The sequence below is a fragment of the Nycticebus coucang genome, chromosome 22, assembly GCF_027406575.1.
Source record: "Nycticebus coucang isolate mNycCou1 chromosome 22, mNycCou1.pri, whole genome shotgun sequence".
NCBI lineage: Eukaryota > Metazoa > Chordata > Mammalia > Primates > Lorisidae > Nycticebus > Nycticebus coucang.
In genome coordinates this window covers 39,336,885-39,353,419 of record NC_069801.1, presented here as the reverse complement: position 1 = coordinate 39,353,419, position 16,535 = coordinate 39,336,885, and the positions used below count along the sequence as shown (strand labels likewise).

Here is a 16,535-nt window from a genome sequence, read left to right as displayed (position 1 = left end):
ACTCAGACGTTCTGACCCCTGTGACCACCCTGACTCTTCACTGATTCCCCAGTGCCCACAAGGATAACCCAACAGTCATGTCGGAGGGTAAAGGAGTACAGAGAAGGCCTTTAGGCCATTCTCTAAACCTGAGAAGGGGGAATAAGGGGCTGCTGAGACCACAGATGCACAGAGGCCTTCCATCCCAAACCCTGAGCTGCCAACTCATCCCTGTAAGGGGATAGGGAGACAAGGTCAGAGAGGCTCTCAGGGAGGGACAGAGATTGAACAGAGACAAGAGAGAGACAAGGAGCAGTGTAGAACACAGATTATGGACTCCAGAGTCCCCGGGGCAGTCTGTTGCCCCTCCTCTCCCCAGCAGGTAGGCAGGAGGGAGGAGGACAGACTCGGTAGGCTGGCTGAGCATAGGCCCCAGAACAGACTTGCTAACAGCAAGACAGGTTCCAGGTATCAGAGGCCACAGCCTGTTGGGGCTCGCCAGGACATGCATGCTCTTGACAAGCTGCAGTTGCCCCGCCTGGCCACCCTCATCCTACCCAATTCCCATGGCACCTTCCCACTCCAAAGAGAAACCAAAAGGAGGGCTTAATGGCCAGGAATTGGGGTGCTGGTCCCTAAGATTTAATCACCACACTTCCTTTGCCTTGGCTTCAGAAGCCCAGAGCAAATCAGGGGTAGGGAGGGTGGAGTGTGAGACAGGAAGTTGAGTACAGGGAAGACTCCTGGCCTCGAGTGCCCAGTCCATTGTGTTGCACTCAGTGAAGCCTCTAGAGTGGCCACCCAATACATGCAACTATCACTCTCCAGACCTAGCAGTGAGCTCCCGAGGGTCCCTCTCCCATACCGTTACCTGGGGGTCCAGAGGATGTGCAGCACTGCCACACATCACTCAGGGCAGAGAAAATACTATAAAGCACAGTGGGGTACTGCAGGACAGTGAACATGACCTGGGGCCCCACAGTGGCACTATGGTAGGCAAGTGAGATCAGACTGGGCATCACTGCTTTGAGGGAAAAGTAGTAGGCATTAGACCAAGCCACAGGAGTCCCATACAAATGTCATGGAAAATGCGTGCTACGGTGGCTGTTACCTCCATGCAGCCCACCCTAACTGCCAGTGTCTGTGGGGCCCCAAGGGATTCTGTGACGCCAGAGGGATTGTTTTTTTGAGGGGGGGGGAATTCCTGGCTGGAGAACAGCTGGGATCATTTCGTGGTCCTCATCATGAATATGCAGATCTCTGCTGACCCACAAAGGTAACAGAATTTGTATGGTGACAGGGCAGGTGAACAGGAAGGGGCAGGGCTCAAAGGCAGCTCTGGTCCTTCCCGAAATTTGAATCCTTGTCTCAACTGGGACAAGGTCTTCAGGGCAGAGAGCAGTAAGTGAGCAAATGTGTTAGAGCAGGTGAGACTGTGAAGTGGGGCAGGGGCTGAACACAAAGGGAAAGGGATGGGAGATGTCCCTTGTCCTAGGACCACGTGAAAAATCTGAAACAGGAGCTGAGCAGGGTGGGTGTCCAGCCCTGTCCAGCTGCCTGGGGGCAGCTTGGTGAGCACAGACTCAAGTGGCTGAGACCACAATGACATCCTGCATGGCTATGGTGGGATAAAGGTTGCATATCACTAAGGACTTGTCAGGGCTTGTTGATCATGGCACTAGGATGTTGCAGTGCACCCAACAATAGCATTCAGCTTGCCAGCAGACATCAGGTGGTGAACTGCTCAGCCAGGTTATCATGGGGGTATGGTCCCCTGATACAAGCATCCTGTAGTTCCTGGTAGAATGTCATGGGCTTATAACTCAGTGGTGTTTTACACCAAAGGGCAGGGGTAGAATGACCTAGTATAGGCACCATGGAGTGTAATAATACAATAGTCACAGAGGTTAACTCCCAGGCAGGTAACCCCCCAGTGCAGACATCACAGGGGGAATAACCCCCTGCTGTGAAAACAAAGAGATGAAGTTAAAAAGAACAGACATTATGGAAGCACAAACGCACACTGCGGTCATCATGGGCTATAACTCCCCAATACAATTATCACAGAGGCTTAATCCCCTGTAGCTGCCTTGGTACAATAATCACAGTAGTGTAACTCCCAGTTGCAGACTGGTCCAGACATCACGTAGGACTCAGGGTGTAGACACCATAAGGGTGTAGTTGCCTGAAAACAACCTTACAGGGATGTATCTCCATTAGAAACTTTGTGTGTGGGGGTATTAGTCCCTGGTACTGACATTAAAGTGATGTGGGTCCCCAGCCATAATGGGAGTGTAACTCCCAAAGCAGACACCCATTATGGTACAATCTTGGATGAGATTCTGGCCAGGGGTGTTGGAGAACCTAGGCCTCTAGTAACCCTACCCCTAACCTGGGGACTCCAAGGACCCCTATGTATCTGGGTTGGGGTGCTCAGGACACTTTGTTCAGATCTATAAAGTAGGACAGACAAAAGCAGAAGTTGAAAACAAAGACATTCCTTCCCTAGAGAGTTTCTCCCAATGGTTTATGGACACAGATAGTAGGAGAGATGAGGAAACATGAGGGATACACACGAACATGATGTATTCTCAGGGATCCATTCAAGTGACCACGGAGCCACCCGAGTCAGGGCCAGGGCCTCTCCCTCACCAGCTACTGGCATGAGCAAGCTGTCTCCCACTCTGGGAACAGAGCGTGCCCCTGGTGTCAGAAGGTTGAGGCCACTCCCAGCTTTGGGGCTTCCCTCCTCAGAGCAGAGTTGCCCTGGGTCCCCAGGTCTGGCCTCCGGTCTAGACCCTGGCCCTGCACCCACCCCAGAGTCTTAGGGTCACCTGTAGAGAGAAGGTGGGAGAGGAACAGGAGGCAGGATGGCTGCTAGCCTTGTTAGGGTTGCAAGGTCAAGAGCCTTGAGACTCCAATGCAACAGTGTGGAGAGCAGAGAACCCACCCTTCCAGCTCCGCTAGGCGAGCCTGGGCTTTCAACGCCTGTGATAAAAACAAGGCCGGAGCACTGGGGCACTCAAGCTTGCCTCTGAATTGCACTGTGGACCATCAGTCCTGCCAAGCTGACACATGGGCAGGAACACAACTACATACCATATGATATTACAGAATATAATTGGATGCAATTTTTCCACATTCAGAATGGTTTTAATACATCCTTTTTCTCTGCCACATCAGTGTGAAGCTGCCAACTGCCCTTTCTTGGGAAGAACTGTCCTTTATTCTCAGATTTTGTCCTTAGTGTTAAAATGTCCTTTCTTGTATGAAATGATGGGAATAGCAGATAGTAGTTGTTTTTTTTTTTTAATTATGTCCTTACTTGGCAAAATAAAAAATTGTCAACCCCATGTCTGACCCCCAAGTACTTTTGGAAATTGTACTGGTTTGTGAAACCAAAGGGCCTGGAAATCACTGCTCTGAGGGAAAAGCAGGCACTAGACCAAGCCACAGAATTCACATACAAACATCACAGAAAATGCATGTGACAGAGGCTGTGTTACCTCCATGCAGCCCACCCTAACCACTCCCATCAGCCTCTGTGGGGGCCCAAGGGATCCCGTGATGCCAGAAAGACTGAATGGGGTAGTTCCTGGCTGGAGAACAGCTGGGATCATTCCTGATCCTTATCATGAATATGCAAACACAGATTGGTTTGTTTCCCTTGGTCACAAATATTAATTAGTCTCCAAATGCCACCTGTTCCTATAGCCTCTCCTACCCCCTGCTTCCCAGGCCAGGACACTGGGTCCAGAAATGGACAAAGCAGATAGCCAAGAGAAGAGGCAGCAGGGAGTGCCTGCCAGGCAGGGAGATTGGGGAGCTGTTCATCTTCTAACCAGCGGGCAGCTAACCGAGCCCTTTTGTCATGTCCTGGACAGTTCACCATGTGGCACTGCAGCAGCAGCCACGGAGGCGGAAACAGGCCTTGTTACACTAGGGAAGTGAAAACCAACATGTTTCCAACTCTCACCAAACCAACCACTGGATTATGAATAGGAATAAATCAACAGTCTCATCCATGACCCCTGCCCCAAGGAAGGAGGGGCTGGGGTTGTTGGGGAGGACTGTCTTCTCCTCTAGCAGTTAGGTGGCGTCTGTGAGCACAGCCAGGAATAGCCCTAGCTCCCACAGCTGGTTTCAGGACTCCCACCAGTTGGATAGAACCCCCAACCTTCCGGATGTCCTCAGCTTCTCCATCTCCCTGGGGAGTGGAGCAGGAGATTAGGAGAAGGATCCCAGAGACTCTGGTGGTGGCAAAGGGTCAGCAAAGGCCTGACTCTGGGGGCAGATGATCAAAGAGGACTAGCAGAGGCACCTTCCTGCAGCTGTAACCCCTAAGCTTCCAGGCCTCTTCCTCGGTGTGAGTAGAGTCCCTTGGACTGATGCTCACCAACATTATTGCCTCCAGGCCTCTTGTGCTTGCTATTTTCTCTATTGGAAAAAAATGCCCTGCTCCTGTTGCCAGCTGACTCACTCGCCCTTCAGAACTCAGCTCAAGTGGCCCATCACTGTAAATCTTCCCCAGCTGACCCTCCCCAGTTTTCCAGGTTTATATAATATAGTGAAAACAGCAAGAAGTGACGCAGGCTGGGCACAGTGGCTCACGTTTGTAATCCTAGCACTCTGGGAGGCCAAGGCGGGTGGATTGCTTGAGCTCACAAATTTGAGACCAACCTAAGCAAGGGTGAGACCCCCGTCTCTACTAAAAATAGGAAAATAAAAACAAAACACTGAGGCAAGAGGATCAGTTGATCCCAAGAGTTGGAGGTTACTGTGAGCTATGACGCCATGGCACACTACCTAGGGCGACAGCTTGCGACTCTGTCTAAAAAAAAAAAAGAGGGGCGGCACCTGTGGCTCAGTGAGCAGGGCGCCGGCCCCATATGGGTGGTGGGTTCAAACCCCGCCCCGGCCAAACTGCAACAAAAAAATAGCCGGGCATTGTGGCGGGTGCCTGTAGTCCCAGCTACTCGGGAGGCTGAGGCAGGAGAATCGCCTAAGCCCAGGAGTTGGAGGTTGCTGTGAGCTGTGTGACGCCACGGTACTCTACTGAGGGCAATAAAGTGAAACTCTGTCTCTACAAAAAAAAAAAAAAAAAAAAAAAGAGGCAATGCAGACCAATGGTTATCAATTCAGGGTGATTTTGCCCCCCATGGGATGACTGGAGACATTTCTGATTGTCAAGACTGGGGAAGCACTAGATGCTACTGGCATCTAGTGAGAAAAACCAGGCTGCTGCTAGACATGCTACATAATAGGCCCCTGCAGCAAAGCATTATCTGGTCCAAAATGTCAATAGTGCTGAGGTGGGGAAACTCCAATGTAGACAAGATACTTTGCCAATTTAGTGTAGGGCCTGACCTGGCTCCTGCCCCAGAACCAATCCCCTATGGACACCCTGGGCCTTACACCCATCCAGGGAGGTGGCTTAACTCCTGTACCAGCTAGTTTCTGGGGCTCAGGATCTGGGAGCATCTTCCCCTCCTACCACATCTGCCCCACCGGCTTCCAGAGGTCAGGACCCACAGCACACCCCACCAGACTTGCCATCAGCAGATGGGTAGAGGGCTTCATTTTTAGCTACCTCTTTTGGTGAGACTGGGCTCTCAAGTAGGTCAGACCTACCCTGTTTCCCCAAAAATAAGACATCCTCTGAAAATAAGATCTACTTACAGGAAAGATAAGACAGTCCCTGAAAACAAAACCTAGCGCATCTTTGGGAGCACACCTTAAAATAAGACACTGTCTTATTTTCGGGGAAACAGGGTATCATCTGAAGATGGACAGAGAGACACACAGTATCCCTACACCCACTTTCCCTATCTGACCTTTCCAACCTGTGACACAGCCCTTCCTGTTGCACCCTCTACATAACCTCAACACCCATCTCACCAAGTGCAGGGCCTGGCCCCCAGGAGATACCCAAGATATACACATTTCCTTCCCCTGCCTAGGCCAGACCTATCTCTTCCACAGCTTTTTTCTTCTTTTTTTTTTTTTTTTTGTGGAGACAGAGTTTCATCTTATGGCCCTCGGTAGAGTGCCGTGGCATCACACAGCTCACAGCAACCTCCAACTCCTGGGCTTAAGCGATTCTCTTGCCTTAGCCTCCCGAGTAGCTGGGACTACAGGCGCCCGCCACAACACCCAGCTATTTTTTTGGTTGCAGTTCAGCGGGGGATGGGTTTGAACCCGCCACCCTCGGTATATGGGGCCGGCACCTCACCGACTGAGCCACAGGCGCCGCCCTCCACAGCTTTTTTCATTCAGCCATCTGTCCAGAAGCGTTCAGTGGACAGACTGATGAATAAGCTCACAGAGGGTGAACAGGTCTACCAAGCTTCCAGCTCAGGATGGCCCAGCCAGGACTCATCCACCCCAATCACGCTCCTCCTCCAGGGTCTCCAGACCCAGGGACACCACCACCCAGGGACACCACCACCAATACACCCTGTCACCCAAGCCAGCAAACCCTCCTCATCCAACCCATTCCTAAGTTTGAATGTGCCCTGCTTCCACCACAACCACCACCATAGTGGTAAGACCTCATCACCTCCTGCCTTGTTAAGGGCTTCCTGCCACCATCCAGTCACTCCCAGCTCATCCTCACACAAAAATACAAACCTGCATTTGTATTATCCCACAGCAGGCAAAAGACGGGATTACAAGAATGAGTGAATGGACAGGCAATAGAGATGAACACAGGATACTGCTTCGCTGCTTAAAAACCTTCAATGCCAATGTATCACTCTCACGAAAGATTTAGTGTCTTTAGTCATCCAAAGCCCATCATGCTGACTCTAAACTGACTCTCCAACCTCTTCCCTATTCTGTGCCTCTAAGAGAAAAAAAGAAGTGGAGGCCAGGCACAGTGGTTCACACCTATAATCCTAGCACTCTGGGAGCCAAGGGGGGGTGTATGGCTGTAGCTTAGGAGTTCAAGACCAGCCTGAGAAAGAGTGAGATTCCATCTTTACCAAAAATAAAACAACTAGCTGGGCATAGTGGTACACACATGTAGTCCCAGTTAACTTGGGAGGCTGAGGCAAGAGGATTGCTCAAGACCAAGAGAGTTTGAGGTTGCTGTGAGCTATGAAGCCATGGCACTCTACCCACGGTGACAGAGTGAGACTATGTCTCAAAAAAATAAATAAATAGGCTCAGCGCCTGTGGCTCTAGCAGCTAAGGCATCAGCCACATACACTGAGCGGGTAGGTTCGAATCCAGTCCGGGTCTGCCAAACAACAATGACGGCTAAAACAAAAAACAAAACAAACAAACAAACAAAAAAATAGCCAGGCGTTGTGGCGGGCACCTGTAGTCCCAGCTACTTGGGAGGCGGAGACAGAAGAATTGCTTGAGCCCAGGAGCTGGAGGTTGCTGTGAGCTGTGATGCCACAGCACTCTACCCAGGGAGACAGCTTGAGGCTCTATCCCAAAAATAAATAAATAAATAAATGGAAAGAAGTGGATCTCAGGGAGACAAGGAGGGATGTGCCCAGACCCTGCAGGTACCCTATTCTTCCTAACACAATCTACAGTTGACGCGAAGTCTTTTCTACAGCAAGGTGGTGAATGGAGAGGCAACAGATCCTGGTGTAAAACCCAGGGTGTCACCTGCAAGCCTCTTTCACCTACAGCTGCTGACAAGCTGTGTATCATTCCCTATTCACCTCCACCATCCAGTCCAGCCAGAGCCCAGGCACCATCCTTGATATCTCCCCTCCCTCATGCCCGACATTCAATTCCTCATCATGTCCTGTCCCCTCTGCCTCCCTATATGTACTCAGACCCCTACTTGGCATTCCCATCACAGCCTTCCTACCACACACACACACTGGATCATGTCACACCCCTGCAGACAACTCTTCCGGGGCTCCTCACTGGCCCTGCTTCAAAATCTAAGCTGCTCAGCCTGGCTCTCAGGGTCCCTCTCTGCACCCACTGCCCTCTCCTGGCCACAACCTTGAGACACACTCACCAGGTCTCTGCTTCCTCACAGTAGTCACTCTTGCTGGACGATCAGTACCAAAGGCACGGCACTGGAGCCTCCGCTCCTTCCTAGACAGAAAGAAAAATACGAGGAAATATCAAGAATTTCATCACAGCAGAATTATGTGTTGACACAAAAAGACATTTAAAATTTGCTGTTTATGCAGGAAAAAAAGCAGGTAACAGAACTGTTCGTACAGGATGATCCTCACTTAGTAAAAGTGCCCATCTTTTCACTTCACTCCTGTGTTCATTCATTTGTGATAGTCCCTGAGCACCTACTATGTGCCAGGCATTCTACCAGGCACATGGATGTGAGCAAAAAGGACCAAATCCCTGACCTCAGCAGCGTAAACTATGTCCAAGCTTCTCACATGATCTCACAGCTAAGCAAAGCCAGCCCCTCCCACCTATGCAGCCCATACCTGCCCTCTCCCCCTGCCTGCCAGCCACAAGTACTTACTCTTCTGGTCCTGAAATGTGCCAGGTTTTTTCCTGTCTCTAGCTCTGCCCATGCTTTGTACACCATAGATAGCAACAGGCTATCTATGTTCTTATGGCCAGTTACCCTTTGGAGCTCAGATCCCATGGCACTTTCTCAGAGAAGCCTTCCATGATGTCCCAGACTACACACCTGGACCTTGCTTTGGAGCAGTGACCACAAACATGTATATTTATGTATTTATACAATTACTAAGTTACTACTGTGTCTGCTGGCTCATTTCCCCATCCCATATGCCCAGCACAGAGCCTGGCACATAGTAGGTGATCAGTCAACATATGCTGAATGAGTAGATGAATGCATGAATGAGTTCAAAGAAACAGCACACCCTAGGACAGTGGTTCTCAACCTTCCTAATGCCGCAAACCTTTAATACAGTCCAAAGGGGTTGAGATCCACAGGTTGAAACCGCTGCTCTAGGAGAACAGCATATGTGCCGGTCTTCACAGAAGCTTCAGGAGCAATATTTATTTTTTACTTTCTATTTCTCTATAATTTTTTAAATAAAGGTGTGCCCCTGGATGCCTCCTCTGCCAGCACACATGCAGCCCCTTCCTTCTAGACTTATTATTGAACCCCTACCAGTGACGGCACCGCCCTGGGTGGGGGTAGGGGCCAGACAGGCCCACACCATTTCATCACCACCTCACCACGGCTTAGCTCCTGTGCTCCGCTGGTGCCCACTCAATACAGGCTGTACCTCAACAGTGGCTTCTCCTCAGCCTCATGCCTCCACACACACAGGGATCCCTACCCAACACTGCTCTGCCACCCTGGCTCTTCTGAAAATGGATACACAGGAAAACACAGCTGGCACCAGAGGGACAGAGAGCCTACTCACCCACCCAAGTATAACCCTCATCACCAAACTGAGGACCAGCCTCCACCTGGGAATTGTGCTCACTTGAGACTGACTGTGTCTGCCAACATAGGGGAGTCCTCACCAACCAAGGGCCAACCTAACTGACCTAAGATGGGCCTCAGTATCACCCTCATTGACCCTGACTCCATTGCCCCACCTGCCTCCACTTGAACCAATGGCCCTGGGCCTCAAGATGTCTGCACACTTCCCTCGTCCAGCCTACTGAGCAGCACACAGGCTGTCAAGCAGGTCTAACCAGACGAACCAGCTTCTGGCCCCAAACTCAAAGGCCTGTTTGTCTAGAAATGCCTGCAGGGCCTTACAGTGCTCAAAGTAAGGTTGTTGGCTCTACCACTGCTCAGAGACCCCAGGCACAGTCAGAGGCAGAGAACAGGGAAGGCCCCCCAGCCAGGGACTGCTGCCACACCCAAGGCCACACCAGGAGTTCAAGGCCTCTGGCTTGGAGACCCAGACAGGCCCTACCTTGAGCAGAAGCCACACCTGGAAAGAGGTGTTCACCCAAAATAGCCAGGGGTGGGTCTGAGAACAGACTAAACACTTGCAAAGACCCTGAGGCACACAGAACAGCAGGAGGGCAAGAATCTAGAAGAGCCAAAACAGAAAGAACTTTGAACCACAACAGTCTGGGATCAATCTGGCCCCAAAATAACCCAGACAGGCAATCTGATCAAGACTCAGATTCACAGATAGCAGCTCCCAGAACCACTCTAGACTCAACATGGGACAGAGCCCAGAACAATCAAGACACCAGAACGGTGCTGGCACTGACACCTGGAAGAATGGCTAGAAATCTACTCAGAAAGGGCCTGACTGGTACAGGACCTAAGTTAGGAATCACTCTGCTTGGCACTCAGAAACGCCCCAGAAGGGGTAAAAATCCATAATTATGCTCAAGAGCAGGTAATAAGGCCTTTGGCACCAACCCAGGGCTGGCCCCCAATAGGGCTCACTGTAATCTGCCAGGTTGAAACCAAGCCCAGTGATGGGACAAGGAAACAAAGGCAAAATCTAGAGAAGCACAGACACAGTTGCCCTCTGGAGCAGCCCCAGGTAGCCCCTGAGGCCCCACCAGAACAGTCCCCAGAAGCAGCAGCTAAAACACTGCCATCCAGTTCAAACCAGAGTTCTCAGACCCAGAGGTCATGGAAACAGACATCTGAACCTCAGAGGCAGATGTGGGGAAGAAAGAACCTCAGCAGATGCCCAGGGCCCAGGCCAACTGGGAAGAAATAGAGAACTCAACACCCAAGGCTTCCCTTCCACCCACCCCAACACGGGGGCTCTTCAGACAGCTTTGCCTCTAGTCTTCTCACACCCACCCACCTGAAGGTCACGTACACCTGAGCAACATACAATCCCACTGATGACAATGAGGGCTGGGGGTTGGGCACCCCATCTGTTGAGCTCCTCGACTTGCTGATCTCAGCTCAGAATTGTACTCACTTTGGGGGGAGGCAGGTACCTACTAGCATACTATCTTTTCTTTAAAGGCAACCCTAGGTGATTCTGATGAGACAGTGGGTGACACCAATCAGATGGCTAATGATTATTACAATAGCAACTTGCTACCACTCAGATAACATCACTCCATAGATGCCAGGCCCTTTTAATCCTCATAACAACCCTATAAAGTATGGAATTTTATTTTACCCATTTGATAAATGAGGAAATTGATTCAGAGATGTTAAGCTACTTGCTCAAGTTCATATTGCTATTAAGTAGAGTTAAATTCCAGCAGTTTAAAATCAGAGTGGGCTCTTAACCACTTTTTGGAGGTATCATCTCTTGATGAGCACAAATCTGTGCTGTCTTTTTTTTTTTTTTTTTTGGTTTTTGGCCCGGGTAGGTTTGAACCTGCCACCTCCGGCATATGGGACCGGCACCCTACTCCTTGAGCCACAGGTGCTGCCCGGGTCTGTGCTGTCTTATAACTCTTGCTTCTCTTTCTCTGGCCCAGATTTCGCTCCCAAATTCCATACCTTCTTTATCCCCTGCCACCCCATCTCAAATGCCTCAAGTACCTCAAAGGCATTAAGTGAGTACATTATGTGTCCCTCAAATCTGCCTCTCCTCCCCAAGTCCTTCGCTCACTGAAGCTCCAGAAACTCTAGGGCCTTCAGTGAAGGCCCCATCCAGCCACTCCCAGGAACCTGGACTCTGACTCCTTCTCTCTCTCTCCCTCACCCCTACAACCAAAATCATCCTGTTCTGGCAAATATGCCTTCTAGATGCCTCCATGCTGCTCCCCATCAAAGCTATCATCTTCTCTCACCTATTTACCTGCAACTTCCTCCTCACTGGCTATCCCTGTCCCTATCCATTTCCCATAGCCACAAAATCATCTTCTGGAAACAAACCTGACCAAAGCACACTACTCCACACTCCCTACCCAAGCTTTAAATCTTTGGTGTTTTTCTTCTGTGTTCTTGAGTAAAACCAGAGGTACTTAACAGGGCTTTTAAAGCCCCCTGTGATCTACTACAGCTCTGAAGAATACCCCACAAACAATACCTCCAAGGGTTTATTCACACTGTTTTTTCCTACCTCAAGTCTTTTCTGCCTTCTTCAACTGGCAAACTCCTATTCATCCTTACAAACCCAGCCTGGATAGTCCCTTCTTGTTCTCTTCTGGAACTCATCTCACCCTGACCTCTGAACTCTCCCATCTCATGTTAAACTCCCCCAACCTTCTTACCTCAGCTCAGAATTCCAGCTACTTTAAGGTGAGCTGATGCCTCAACCATAGCAGCTCCTAAGGGGTGGGCTGCCTCTTCTATGTAGCTGTTAGTTCCAAAGGAGGCAAGACATTCTGGCTGAAAGTGCCTAGCCTGGTGTCTGGCACACAGTCAGCAATCAATAATGTTACTGAATTGCTTCTGCATTCTCATGATGCAACGTGCTCCTCTAGGGACCATGAGCTTTTTGAGGGTAGGGCCCTGGCTGCTAGCATGGGGCCAAGTATACAGCAGTGTCATTCACATGGCAAGTGACAGTCACTGCTTACAGTCTGCTGCCAAACAGTTCCTTTGGATTCTCAATACAGCCCTGAGCCCTAGTATGGCTTGGATTAGCTAACACATTTTATAGGGAGTAAAACAGACTCAGGGAGAAAGGGACCTCCTGAAGGTCTCAAGCCAAAAGGGGAGGAGTCGTAGTGTGTATCACAATCTCTAGTGGAGGAGGACCGAATCCCAGTTCCCCCTTACTAAGGACCCTCAATACTGATGGGGGAAAAGAACAGAGGGACTAGTATTTTGTTGAATATCAATGTAATTCTAAAGAAAAGATTTTTAGCCAGTTTACCTTTGCTGTAGTCTACCCTCCCCTACAAAATTGCTTCATCAGCACCCAAATCTACTCTCTTCTTTCAGAACCCCTGTACACAAAGCCAACCCTCACAGGACAGGTAAGACTGCAGAGAGTGCGATGGCGCCTATAGCTCAAACCCAAACCAGAGCTGGTGGGTTTGAATCCAGCCTGGGCCTGCCAAATAATGACAACTACAACCAAAAAAATGGCCAGGCGTTGTGGTGGGCACCTATAGTCCCAGCTACTTGGGAGGCTGAGGCAAGAGAATCACTTAAGCCCAGGAGTTGGAGGTTGCTGTGAGCTGTGATGCTACAGCACTCTATTCAGGGCAATAGCTTGAGGCTCTGTCTCAAAATAAATAAATAATTAAAAAGACTGGAGAGAGTGAAGGTCAGTAGCTGCAAGAGGAAAGAAGAATGGGAGGAAGGAAGGAATTATATTAAAAAAATTTTCTTGATAAAAGAGGGAGAAGGAAGTGCAATAGGAAAACAAAACAAAACTATAAAAACATTTCAAGTAAAAATGTGTAAGAAAGTACATGTATAAGAATGCTCAAGCCTGGGTGTACATATGCACAGGTATGCCGAGAGAGTGCAAGCACGGCAGAGTTCTGAGCACTGGCTGGAAGGCAGGCCCAAGTGTGCAGGTGTAAGGGTACAAAGGCAAGGCTGTGTGAATGAGGGTGGGAATAAAGGTGGGAGGGTACAAGTGTGGTCCTCAAACTTTTTTTTTTTTTTATTTTTTTTATTTTTTTTTATTTTTTTTCTTTTTGGCCGGGGCTGGGCTTGAACCCGCCACCTCCAGCATATGGGACCGGCGCCCTACCCGTTGAGCCACAGGCGCCGCCCAGGTCCTCAAACTTTTTAAACAGGGGGCCAGTTTACTGTCCCTCAGACTGTTGGAGGGCCGGACTATAGTGACGAACAAATTCCTATGCACACTGCACATACCTTATTTTGAAGTAAAAAAACAAAAGGAGAACAAATACAATCACACCGCCTCATGTGGCCTGCGGGCCATGGTTTGAGGACCCCTGGTAGAGTATGTGGCCTCAGCCAAGGGCTGGGAGTGCAGAGGCTGTACCCTGGGAGTTATACACCTGCTCTTTCTTGAAGTCCTAGGTTTATTCATATAATCAAGAAAAAGCAGGGATTTTCATGCTCCCTGAAGCAAGAGTTAATAAGGAGCTAAGCATAGAATTTCCTTAGATTTCCTGTCAGCACTATCTTCTGGATCTCATCAGATCCCTGATGCCTCCCAAGGGATCCTTGACTAGATGATACTTTCCCTTCTTTAAGATTCCCCCGAACCACCATCCACATTCTTTTCCAGCCGTCCCCTAATGCACTTCCCTGTATTCCCAGGCCAGATCTGGCACTGGGTCACAATGAATCTCGGCCTTCCTCCCTTCAGAAGCCAAAGTGGACCCTTAGCCATCAACATTCTGCAATTCAGCCTCGCAGCCCCTGCCCTGCTGACCCCCAAGGGAATTCAGAGACTCCGTTCCAGGGCAGCCTCCCTCTCACTCCACAGCTCAAGCAGGTAGTGCTCCCCACCCCCACGGGCTGCAACCCAGGGCCCCAGCACTGGGGCGGGAGTTGGGGGTGAAAGGGGAGAAAGGCTAGCTCCTCCCCTTCTAGGGGTGGAAGAACCAGAGGGGCAGCATTCCAGAGAAATGGGGGAGGGGGCCGAGCCGAAGAGGTGCAGAGACTTCAAGAGATGGTGAGAGAGAACGGGGAGACCTCGGAAGGGAGAACAAGATGACCGAGAAAGACAGAACAGGGAGATCTAGGCAGACAGAACGGAGACAGCCAGAGAGAACCAGGGATTGCAGGGGTATGAAACTGGGAGACAGAGACACCGACGCAAAGAGAGAACGAAGCCCAGACTGAGACGTGGTCACAGCAGTGGGGACCGGGCGGACGGGACGGGAGGGGACGATACGTGGGGCGGCAACTGAGTGAACTTTTGGAGCGGGCTCGAGTGGACACGTCCTCATGGGACAGGTCGTTCTACGGCTTTGTGGGCGTTGCACCCGGGTGGGGGTTGGTACGGCCCGCCGGCCCCTCCCTAGCCCGCGCTCGCGACTGAGGCGGGCTGCGGGCTCCAAACACACGCCCGGCATATCCCGGGACCGCACGTGCGTCGGGCCGCGAGCGAGACCCGGGCGCGTCCGCTGCGGCTCTCCCGCCGGCTAGGAGGGGGCGCCTGTGCGGCGGGGGCGCGGCCTGGACCCGCCCGGAACCGGGGGGTGGTGGGAGGCCGCGGGCCGCCCCCGGAGCGCGTCCGCGCCGGAGGCGACCGGTGAGGCGGGACAGAGGAGGGGGAGCAAAAACGCAAACGGGAAACTTTGCACTGGGGGGGCGGGCTGCGGCTCAGGTGCGGCGGAGAGGGAGGGGGAGGGCGGAGAGGGGCGGTGGGGAGCCAGCTAGCTGGCAGCGGTGGGAGACCTTCTGCCCCGGGGTAAACCAGGGGAGGAGCCGCCAGTCAGGGCGTGGGTGGGGGGGGCTTCGTCGAGGCTGCGGGCGCGGCAGGTGGGGGCGCGGCCGGGCCTAAGCGGCGCCCTCAGCCCCCCGCCCCCCGGGACCGTCCCCAGCTTCCCTGGTGGACGCGGGGGAGGGCGGGGAGAAACGAGAAGGAACGGGCGCCGACGGAGCTGGAGGGGGGGCTTTGGGGAAGCCACTCACCGCCTATCCAGGGGCCGTCGGTCCGCATGTCCCCCCCAAGCCGTTGGGGCCGCTGCTCCCGCTCCTCTTTTGCCGCCGCCGCCGCGGCTACCTGATCCCGTTCCCGCCACCGCCGCCCAAGCTGGAGCCGGAGCCGGAGCCGCCGCCTCTGCCTCCGCCGCCACCGCCGCCGCTCCCGCGCCAGCTCCAGCCGCGCGCCCCCGCTCGTGCTCGCGCCCGCGCCCCTGCCGTGCGCGCTCCCGGCGCCGCCCCTCCCCTCGTGCGCTCCCACTCGTAGAGCCGCGGAGCCCGCGGAGGCCGGGGGGAAAGCACTACACAAGCCCAAGCCTAAACTGATTGGAACCCCAATACTGAGCCTGACCCCGCATAATGAGCATAGACAGACCAAACTCCAATACTAAGTCCAGATCCTTCTAGTGGCTCCTAATCCTAAGGTGAACCTAATACTACTCTAGAACCCCATTTCCTCTGCTTACAGATCTGAATTGATACTGCTGAGCCCAACCTCAAACCCAGTATTGAGGCCAAACCCCTAAATGTCTCCCGAAATTGGCACAAGTGATAACTTTGATCTGAACCTCTGACCCCCAAAGACCAATTCTGACCCTAAACTCCTTTGTTACTTCTACCTACCCCAAGCTTGATAGTGACACTAGCACCAAGCCTGGACATTAGATGGACCCTTGTACCAAGCTGAACCCCCAATTCCTAAATGAACCCTAAAGTGCTATAGCTACCTTGCTATGGACCCCAATATTTTCTGAACCCCAAGCCTTACATATAACTCCAATACTGCACTTCCATTCCCAGGTAAAAACTCTGAATTGGGATTCTCAGTTCCAGAATTGGGAGTGGATCCCGGAAAAGGACCATGAACACAGATACTGACTCACCCATCTTTGAGACTATTTAGGACCCTAACCTGACTTAATTCTAATAGTAATCTTGGAATCCAAGATTCTGCCTTTGCAGAAATTTCACACGAGCCCTCTTAATCTCCAGGCTCATCCTCTATTTTTTTTTTTAATGTTTTTTCCTATTATTTATTTCCTGATATTGATTAAACAAGGGTAATTGGGTAAACACCTTACCACTCACCCTCTATTTCTCTGACCTGGTGTCAGCTCCAATTGAAGGCTAGCCAATATCCCTGTGTTGATACCAATTCCAACTGTGG

General features: G+C 51.5%; 1 protein-coding gene across 18 annotated transcripts in view; it reads right to left on the bottom strand.

The window, feature by feature from the left end:
* Positions 1 to 15,416, bottom strand: part of PTPRF (protein tyrosine phosphatase receptor type F) — a 92,644-nt gene extending 77,228 nt beyond the window's left edge. For all 18 annotated transcript variants that reach the window (XM_053575893.1, XM_053575898.1, XM_053575907.1 and 15 more), the window contains exons 1-2: positions 15,359 to 15,416; positions 7,967 to 8,046 (exon numbers count right to left, since the gene is read on the bottom strand). The gene's annotated coding sequence lies outside the window, so the exon portion shown is untranslated. The remainder of the gene's footprint in view (positions 1 to 7,966; positions 8,047 to 15,358) is intronic.
* Positions 15,417 to 16,535: the final 1,119 nt, after the last annotated feature.